This window comes from Palaemon carinicauda, chromosome 40 (genome assembly GCF_036898095.1).
Source record: "Palaemon carinicauda isolate YSFRI2023 chromosome 40, ASM3689809v2, whole genome shotgun sequence".
Classification (NCBI taxonomy): Eukaryota; Metazoa; Arthropoda; class Malacostraca; order Decapoda; family Palaemonidae; genus Palaemon; species Palaemon carinicauda.
In genome coordinates, this window is record NC_090764.1 from 39,260,245 (window position 1) to 39,271,258 (window position 11,014).

The following is an 11,014-nucleotide window of genomic DNA, read 5'->3' on the forward strand; positions in this document are numbered from 1 at the left end:
GAAGTTCTCGATATTACTATCAGCAAGGATTTGAAGTTTGCCAAACAGAACATAAAAGCTGAAAAGAAAGCACAAAAACTAATAGGTTACATTAAGAGACATTTCAAATAAAGAAACAAAGACACTGTACTAAAACTGTACACATCTCTAGTAAGACCCCATCTAGAATACGGAGTCCAATTCTGGGCTCCAAGTATTCAGAAGGATATAGATAGACTGGAAGCAGTACAAGCTAGAGCCACCAAACTAGTTCTAATACTGAGGCAATTTGGATATAGACGGAGGCTGGAACGTTTTAACTTATGATCTACAAATTCGACGACTAAGAGGACAGTTAATAGAGGCATTAAAAATTCTTAAAGGAATACCAAATGTAGATTAAAACAATCTATTCACGCTTAGCACAAATCAGTCAGGAGGTAACGGATACAAACTGGAATTGAAAAGATACAACACCACTCAATGTGGCAATTTCTTTGCATACAAAATAGCAAAATACGTGGAATATACTTCCAGCGGATGTAGTAAACAGTAACACGGTATACGAGTTCAAGAATACGTTAGATAAGATCATAAGAACTCTCTAAAGGCTTAAACTAAATCGCTCTACCAAAGAGCAAATGGAGTCTCCGCAGGTGGACTAAAAGTCTTGGAGACATCCAAAATCCTTGTAACTCCTTGTTATGAGTTAAAGTGTATTTTACTGTTTCCAAAAGCACTCCAAATATAACTTTTATAAAGCACACTCAGTTCAAGGCAGGTATATGTGTCGATCTTTATCATTAAAAACATTCTTCCACCCCTGATATTACAAATTATTCTGGATATGCAGTCAATTTAATCTCAAATGAAATATGAAATTTATATGTGATTTCCCCGTAGAGTTTATCACTCATAGCCTTGATTTGCAATTTTGTCCATAATTGATCCTAATGTCGGTGGCTGCCAATTGCTAGATATCACCTTATTAAATGCAATCATCAGCTCTACATGATACGAATTATATTGGTATCATGACAACCAAAGTTATAAATTATGAGAATTGGTGTAATGAAATCCTTATTTATATCACCTATTCCCAAATTTTGTTTAGAGGAAATTGTTACGGGTGAAGATATTGCAGATGCAAATGAATAGACGTACCTTGGATCATTTTAAATATTTGACTATATTAAGTTCTTTTTAGTTATTCAGCGGGATTTATATTACACAAATAAAAAATAATTGAGTAAAAAAAAACTTACTATATATATATATATATATATACATATATATATATATATGTAAATGTGTATATATATATATATATATATAAAAATGTGTATATATATATACACATATGTGTATATATATATATATATATATATAATGTGTATATATATATATATATATGTATATATAAGCAAGGCTATGTGTACTGACAGGCACTGCAGAGAAACCGATGATAGCAAGAGGAATCTATTTTATTTACAATTTTCTCACAATTATTTTTATCAACAATCCTCTCACTAATAGAATGGAGCGATGCCTTAACCGCAATGTCAATATGTTTAACTTGATTGATGGATGATAAGCTTTGCATTAACCTCTCATCTGAGGGCTTCATCAAAGACACGGCACAATGGGCGCTGTCTTGCTTGTGACGTCTATTGGATCTTCACGTCATGTCAGGTTCATTAAGCATAATGGATATTGACTTTCCTTTCAACATTGTATACCATGAAAGACCCAAGTTTCTCTGGTCTTCCCTGTTTGGGTGAATCATGAGTTACATTGGATTCTGTTAATCGTAAAGAGAGGTGTTGTTTAAGAATGAATCCTGTAATTTGGAACAATTCAAAATTTTGTTTGTGCATGAAATGTCTTATCTGGATAGAAATGTACTTGTGCATGAAATGTCTGATTTGTATAGATATGTACTTGTGCATAAAATGTCTGATTTGTATAGATATGTACTTCTGCATGAAATGTCTGATTTGTATAGATATGTACTTCTGCATGAAATGTCTGAGTTGTATAGATATGTACTTATGCATGAAATGTCTGATTTGTATAGATATGTACTTCTGCATGAAATGTCTGATTTGTATAGATATGTACTTCTGCATGAAATGTCTGATTTGTATTGATATGTACTTTGCATGAAATGTCTGATTTGTATATATATGTACTTGTGCATGAAATGTCTGATCTGTAAAGAAGTGTACTTGTGCATGAAATGTCTGAACTGTATAGAAATGTACTTGTGCATGAAATGTTTGATCTATATAAAAATGCATTTGTGCATGAAATGTCCGATCTGTATCGAAATGTACTTGTGGATGAAATGTCTGATGTGTATAGGAATGTACTTGTGCATGAAATATCTGATCTGTATGAAAATGTATTTGTGCATCATATATCTGATCTGAATAGAAATGTACGTGTCCCTGAAATGTCTGATCTATATAAAAATATTCTTGTACATAAAATGTCTGATCTGTATAAAAATGTACCTGTGCATGAAATGTCTAATCTGTATATAAATGTACTAATGAAAAGTGCAAAACATTACACTAACTAAAATAGGGTTCTTTTAACATAAAATATTATGTGAATGTTTTCCCATATACAAATTAAACATGATAATAGATTTGCAACTGAAACTTAAAATATAAATGCGATTAACTTCTTGTCAGACGAAGGGAAACTAGTTGCCCATATTGTGCGTTGATTATTTCTCCGGATTATGAAAATTATAATATTAATTAGTGCATAACATGATGGAGTTTTATATTTTGTTATCCAATTATATGATTTCTTACTCTGATTATGAAGTAAAAATAGCATAATAAAATAATAAGAAAGTTATCGTTGCTGCACTAGATTTTACTGAACGTAGATATGACGCTGACCATATTAGATGACATCAGATTGCATTATTCTTTTATGAAAGACTAATACAGATTAAATTGATTTATTGCATTTCAGTAGGTCATGTTGGGATATTGTATAGGTTGAAACAAATACGTGATTTTTATATGATTTTTTTTAACTAATTATGATGTTCGGTAGATAAACTAAATTATTTTTTTTAATTGTATTTAGTGACTCATGAAAAAACGGCTCATTTTGTTTGGAAATTTTTAGGGATAATTTCCGGAATAACTTGAGTAGAAATAATTGACTGTGTAACCGTAATTGTGAGAGGACTGTAAATCAAGGTCTGTATGACGTCATTTTACAAAGATAGTTCTATCTTATGCAATACATACATGCATGCATACATGCATACATATATACATACATACATACATATATATATATATATATATATATATATATATATTATGTGAGTGTGTGTGTAGCTTACCTATGAAAAATTAAATATTACGTTTTTTTTTGTAGGGTTATATCAGGGACAGAAGGAAGCAGGAAAAGTGACTTTTATGTATTTATTTTTAAAAGAACTAAAAGTCACATTAGATAAATAATAACCTGTACAAAATTTAATGAAATTCTTAATTTAAGATTATACTTTCACTTAATGATATACAGATAAAGAAAGGGGTATTTTAAAGATAAAAGAAAATTATTTATTTAAACCTATATAGAAGATAATCCCATGTGTTTCTTAAAGTTTCAATTCCTTATTTACTGGATTCTATATTTATGTAATTACTCCAATACTATATAATGATACTCACTGACATTACAATATATATCGTGAGAGATGTTTAATATATAATCTTTTCGTGAAGGATTTCATAATCTTGCTTGGGAGAGATAATTCATTGTTGTGTGTAACAGTCAACTCTTTGCTATTACTCTGTTATTTATGTTTGACCATGATAACACAAAGTGAGTTATTGGAAAAAGAAGATCGGTACAAAAGTTACCTACTTTGTAGGCCTTAGGCTTAATGCGAGATGATCTTGAGACATCAGGGATTTGTTTGTATTTACAGCGGAAAGATTATCTTCTGCCACTGGCAGATTTGAATAGACAGTCTAGGGAGGCTGCCATCTTCAACTGATAACATATACATAGAGAGGGAGAGTAAATTGATTTTATAATCCAATATGTACTCATTGGAAAAATACTTATTTACTGTGTGTAAAGTAGAATTTATGTCTGCATCTTGTTATTTTAGCATTGCACATTGACACCAAAGAGATGCAGAGAAAGTCCAAAGTAATCGTTATTCTAATCTGTAATATGAGTCATATTATTAGTTAAGGATGGAAGAACTTTGGGTTGGAAAAATAATTTGTTGCGGTTTGTGCTTGAGTAGATTGTAAAATTATATTGCCCTCATTAACGTGTGATTATACTATATAATCTCAAGGAAATAAAAATGAGAGAGAGAGAGAGAGAGAGAGAGAGAGAGAGAGAGAGAGAGAGAGAAAAAAAAAATATCCTGTTTTTAAACCATATGAGTTAGAGAAGCGTTGATGGTATAGGAAGGCTTGATGGTATAGGAAGGCAATAGACAGCATTTTACAAAGTTTTGTTGCTATGAATGAGGTTAGAACATTTAAAGGTTATCACATAATTTTGAAGTAAGAAAATCTTGCAGTTTTATTTTATGGGGAAATTATAAAGAGTTCGAAACCCTCATTGTAACAGGAACTTGATGTTGTACGACTACATATTTCATAACTGTTACCTGTAACTAGTGTATTTGGTCTAATTTTTATCGTTATTTTGTGCAAATTATGATTGAGAGAGAGAGAGAGAGAGAGAGAGAGAGAGAGAGAGAGAGAGAGAGAGAGAACCTATTTTGTTTTATGTGTTTTGTACGTAAATGGTAGACGATTGCAAAACTACACATTAATGAATATTTTTTTTACTGAATGTAAGATTAGAGAATTTTATATCATTGTTACTAAATCTTGCTTGAGAGAGAGAGAGAGAGAGAGAGAGAGAGAGAGAGAGAGAGAGAGAAGAGAGAGAGAGAGAGAGAGAGAGAGAGAATAACCTATTTTGTTTCATGTGTTTTATACGTAAATGAAACAGGATTGCAAGACTTCACATTAGTGAATATTTTTTATGGAATGTAAGATTAGAGAATTTTATATCATTGTTACTAAATCTTGCTTATACTTATAAGAGGGAGAGAGAGAGAGAGAGAGGAGAGAGAGAGAGGAGAGAGAGAGAGAGAGAGAGAGGAGAGAGAGAGAGATTAAAGATTTACAAGTTGTAGGATGTTGTACAACTCCGCTTTGGGAATGATATGGGGTAGGGTAAAAAATAGACTAGTTAAGAACCATTCATAAAATTGTCTATTACCAAGGCAAAAAGCAAAATATAATCCAATTTACAACGGATATATTTCTTGTTTTAAAGGATATATCAAAAACTAAAATCCCTGGAGGTAAAACAATTAGGTAATTGTAATTATGTATCTTTTCCTTGATTCTCAGATTGGAATTTAGATAAAGTCTTACGTGGTAAAGTGTATCATCTAAACTGAAACAATAATTTCATTGACCTTAACATTCTGAAGAAATGTGATTAAGTCAAATAACCAGAGGTGGGTCAGTTAAACTAAGCTCCTGCAATTCTCCATTTGATGCCTTAATGTATGCGAGAGAAATGTTCTGGAGGTGTGAATCCAATTAGTCATCATCTTAACAAGCTTTGAGTAAAGAAACATATTAGATTGTGTTGATTACTCTTGCTGGACACTGCATATTAGTAACAAGTAGATTAGGCTAATTAGAATTCATGAACTTATGTCATTATGAATTTTCCTTGCTGGTTAATCTGTTTACAACCAAAGTGAAAATCGTGTATACCGATCCAATAAGATAGTTTTGGCTTATTATTATTATTATTATTATTATTATTATTATTATTATTATTATTATTATTATTGATTGGTAAGCTACAACCCTAGTTGGAAAAGCAAGAAGCTATAAGCTCAAGGGCCCCAACAGGGATATAGCCCAGTGAGGAAAGGAAACAAGGAAAAAATAAGATATTTTAAGAACAGTAACAACATTAAAATAGATATCTCCTATATAAACTGTAAAAAACTTAAAGAAACCTTTATTATTGTCTTTTATGGTTAAAAAATTAAGAGTAAATGCGTGATTCGACACCTAGAAATCAGTTAATGTTTTATGATGGTTACCAAAATTACTTGGACGTCTCAGTTCAGTTAATATTTAAGATTTATTCCATTGTCTGTAAATGAAAGAAAATATCTTCATTATCTGTTGTTCAATTGGTAAATAAAAACTAACATTCTTCCCAGGAAGTTTGTCTGTCTTCACTTTCTTCCTCAAACAGTAAACTAGGAGTTTTTTTTTTTTTTTTTTTTTTTTTTTGTAGCAAAAGGGAATTAAAGTGTGGTTCAGGTCCTCATACACACGTAATGCACGTGTATTTTAACGCTTATACAGTAACATGCGATTGCGCTCTCTCTCTCTCTCCTCTCTCTCTCTCTCTCTCTCTCTCTCTCTCTCTCTCTCTCTCTCTCTCTCTCATTGATATTAGAAAACCTGTTTGAAGCTTGCCATTGCATGTTTCATATTGTTAAAGTGTTTTTTGCCTTTGTTATCCTTGAGATTTTTTATATGAGCTAGTGATGTCTTGTTAATAAACCAATCATGTCCAGCCTGTCTTTCTGTTAAGACTTGGTCGCAGCTTGCCACACACAACACACTTGCGTGTGTGTGTGTGTTAGTCCAAATATGTAACCTGTTCACAAAGAAAGCTTACCCTGCTTTGACGGTCTGCTATCCAACCATTATTGTCTGGTTCTGTTGGGGCAGGGTCAATCTATGAAACTTTTGCGACTCTAGCAGCATTGCCTTTAACATTTATCAATCATATGATATCCAAAGGACTTATTTGTCAAACTTCCTATAGATGGTCTTACCCTGCCCTTCTGCATATTGTCTTAAAGATTTTAATGAGGCAAGCCTATTTGTGTTATAGTTGGTCTTGCAAAACATTTCTTCTTTCTCATCTATTGTTGGTTTCCTTAGGTATATAACTTCTTTCGTATTTCTTCCCTGTAATACCTCATTAAAATCGTCTCTTGCCTAACCTGTTTAAAGGCACTAGATCCTGCTCTTTTTACATTCTGAGCTATTCTCAGAACCTCGCTCTCACTCTTGCATAACACACATGTAATAAAATCCGGATTTTATGCCCGAGTAGAGCAAATGTAATCTGGTTCCGTATAATGTTTCCAAAAGCAACGTTTTTCCTGACTCATTCTCTACCTACTCAATAACGTTTTGAGAATTTGGATTTTGAACTTCTATGTATTAACATCCGTGGCACAGAAAAAGTTTTAACATTGTTGGCACAGAATGAAAAAGAATATTTTTGTTTCGTTGCTTCATATTATGAATATGACGAAGTTTACTTCTAATGATTTGGGAATGCCTTTTATGATCCGAAAAATGCTTCAGCAGTAAATAGCACCTCTTCTTATTTGATGTGGACACCCATCTTTGTATGAGAATATCGTTGCAAGAGGTCTTCTCATGTAATGTTTCATCTCATGGAATGGCATCAGAGGCTTTCTATCCAGTGGGTTATCAGGTTCTTTCATTTATTTGCCGATATTATTTTAGGCATTGCCAAATACAGCTATTGGATTATATTGTGATTCCATTGCTTCGTTACTATTGTGTTCGTTTGTATAATTTACTGTACAGTTACTACGTGGATTCAAGTTGTTATCTTGATAGTTAATTAGTCTAATCACTTCCATCCTATTCATTCTCAGAACGTGGACCTCCTTCCCCTCTTCAGTGTAATCTAACACCTTTCTAGCTGATCTGTCATTGCAGAAGAGTTGCAGTTAATTAACTTTATTTACCTTAAAAAATGAGAAAACTGAAAGAAAATTAATTAGTTCTTGGAAGGAATCTTATTCCTTCGTTCAGGTAAATAGTTTTCCTTCCTGAAAGTTAATTAAAAGACTAGTTGTTAATACTTTTCATTCCGTCTTTTTGCCCAAAGGGTTCCCTAGTACTGATTCGAGTAAACATTTACTAGTTTTCAGTTTTCTCTTATGAGAAGGAGCCTTCGACATGGTCTGTTTTGTCTATTTTACTCAGTGTGTATCTACAGTATATACTGTTGTAATTATATGTTTGTTTGACTGGCTCATATTACTTATTGTAACTCTAATAAAGAAATTGTAGATATAAATGCTTTTGCGGTAACGCATACAATCACACGCGTGCACACATGCAAAGGAGTTGGGGGGGGGGGGGGGTGCGTTTGGTGACCCTATAAGTCTACCTGCTAAGTCATCATCAGGTATTGCCTGGCCCTCCTTGGTCCAAGCTTTGGTGGAGAGTCTCTTGGGCATTGTCCCGCTTGATAGGGCAATGTCACTGTCCTTTGCCTCTGCCATTCATGATCAGCCTTTAAAACCTTTCATGAACGTCCTTTAAAACCTTTAATGGTTTCTTCCAATTTTTTTTGTCTAATGAAACACATTTTCAGAATATATATATATATATATATATATATATATATATATATATATATATATTATATATATATATACACACACACACATAATATATATATATATATATATATATATACATATACTGTATATATATATATATATATATATATATATATATATATATATATATATATATATATATGTTTGTCTGATTTAACCCCTTTTTGACTTTGAATATCAAAAATTTTCCTTCACGTGCCTGACATACTACATTCAATGAAATTTCAATTCTCAGTAAACTTATGTATTCCCTCACGGGAAAGAGTTGAGCGGAAACTTCATTGCAGAAAGGAAAGTTCTTCTTACCTTAATGTCTAAAGTTGTGAGCGAAGATGGAATAATGTTCCGTATATTCTCTGGAGTCCGTGAATTCGCTCTAGGAGATTGCAGGGAGAAGAGAGCGATGGGAAGGACTCGAAGGGGGCGGGTGGCGGTTTGTAATAACACTTCTCAATAGTTCAGAGCTCTCTCTCTCTCTCTCTCTCTCTCTCTCTCTCTCTCTCTCTCTCTCTCTCTCTCTCTCTCTCTCTCTCTCTCTCTCTCTATTTTCTGAAAGCTCTCTTCATCCTCCCAGGCTCATTTAGATCCAAAATTGTTGACTGTCCAAGGCATTGGAAGCGGCTCAAGGGAGGAGATTACGGGACTTGAATAAATTTTAGGCTGATATATCTCTGTCTCCAGCATGGAATCTGTTTCTCGTACCAAGTCGTCTCTGGAAAAGAGAGAGTTTGGTTAATCTGGGATTTCTACAACAATTGTAATCTTACTGGCCAATTACTATAGTGAAATAAACCGTTGTCACATTATTTCAGCAAACTTAACTATTATTTGACTTCCAAGGTTACCTTTTTTTTTTTTTTTTTTTTTTTTTTTTTTTTTTTTTTTTTTTTTTTTTTTTTAGGGGGGAAAGTGTGTTTATTTGTCAGCAACATATGTAAAAAGCTCGTTGTGAATGTTCTCGCTTGTTTTACCTGGGATTGGTAACAGGTGATTAGGTTTGGGCAGATATGCAAATCAAACGTTTTGGTAAAAGCATATTTGGAGAAAGGTTCAAATATTTAAACCCCTGGAACCCCTTTTCCGTGCCCCCTTTTGTGGCCACCCCCCCCCCCCTCTAATTTTTAACAGAGGTTAGTGATAGTGACATCTGATTACATTTTCAGCATCAAAATCGAGTTCAGCATTATCAGAAACCCTGAAAACAACGTTGATCTTGTGAAATTCTGATAACAAATATCGAACCTTGGTGAATTTCAAAATTAGGGGGGTGGCCGCTAAAAGGGGCACAGAAAACGGGGTTTCAGGGTCGAGAAATTTGAACCCCATCATTTTCTGATATTTTGATCCAATTTGAACCAAATGAAGCAAAACCAAAGAAAAAAATTATTTCTAACAAGCAAGTCCTACTGGAGGGTATTTTCTTGACATGGCACTGCGCTATTTTACGGAGTGAATGGCTCAACCTTAACGCTAGTTTGTAGCCTCAGAAGCCTTTTCCATTAGTTTCTATCTCATGCTGCACAATAACACTAATGAGAAAGGACTTAACTGTGATCTTTACAGCTTTAAGTGGTATTAGACTTTTTTATCATTTAAATGTTTACCTTTATGGTAAAGATGCTAACATAAACAAAACAGCTACAATCAGTATTAGATATTGTAAAGAAAAAAAGAAAAAATAATTTTTATATGAAAGACCTGCTTATCGGTTATGACATACACGAGACGTTCCTGGGAGTGATAAGGACTTTATTTGGCGAATAACACAGGTATTTATATGCGAGTAACACGGGTATTTTTAAATAACCCAAGGGTAACAATTACTTCTGCACATTCGACGGCTTTTTTCATGTAGGTTGAGATTTATATAATAACGGTAATAAAAATAGATTTGAAATTAAAAATTATCATTTGTTACATTGAACAATTTTTAATGTTCAAATCAATTTTAGTCCGATGGCGGTTTCTATGTGGGCTGCACGGAAGAGAGAGAGAGAGAGAGAGAGAGAGAGAGAGAGAGAGAGAGAGAGAGAGAGAGAGAGAGAGAGAGAGAGAGCATTCCTCTTTGTAAGTCTGTTGCTTGTTACCAATGTATTACATGCCCCCCCCCCTCTGAAGTAGATATGCATGTGAAAGAGAGCTACCTGCCCTAGAGAATTTCATTGTTGCCGGGTCGTCTTGAAGTAGATAAGCAGGTTTTAGGCGGTCGATGATGATCGAATCCGCTTTCGGAGTATAACGGATGACAAGGAATGCGGCCGTGTATAGGTGTACTGTAAGTTGTGACTTGCAAGCATCAGTGTGCATTAAGACGTGTTGCGATATGTAGGTTCTTCAGTATGGGCTGCTTTACTTGGGTCTTGTAAGTCTGATGGCATTGGGAAAATTTCCCCAAAGGAACTAGGCGCTGGAGATCATTGGAGGTGGTGGTGGATGGAGAAAATTCCTCTTGGATGACCAACGGGTCACCATATACCATTTCTGCTGCTTAGACATCGTGGTATTCTTGGGAGTGGTTCTGAATCCGAA

General features: G+C 33.6%; 1 protein-coding gene across 1 annotated transcript in view; it reads right to left on the reverse strand.

Annotated features, from left to right (window-relative positions):
• The window catches only part of LOC137632019 (uncharacterized protein DKFZp434B061-like), a 280,319-nt gene extending 271,291 nt beyond the window's left edge, over positions 1–9,028 (reverse strand). Inside the window, exon 1 of the mRNA XM_068363995.1 lies at positions 8,792–9,028. The gene's annotated coding sequence lies outside the window, so the exon portion shown is untranslated. The remainder of the gene's footprint in view (positions 1–8,791) is intronic.
• Positions 9,029–11,014: the final 1,986 nt, after the last annotated feature.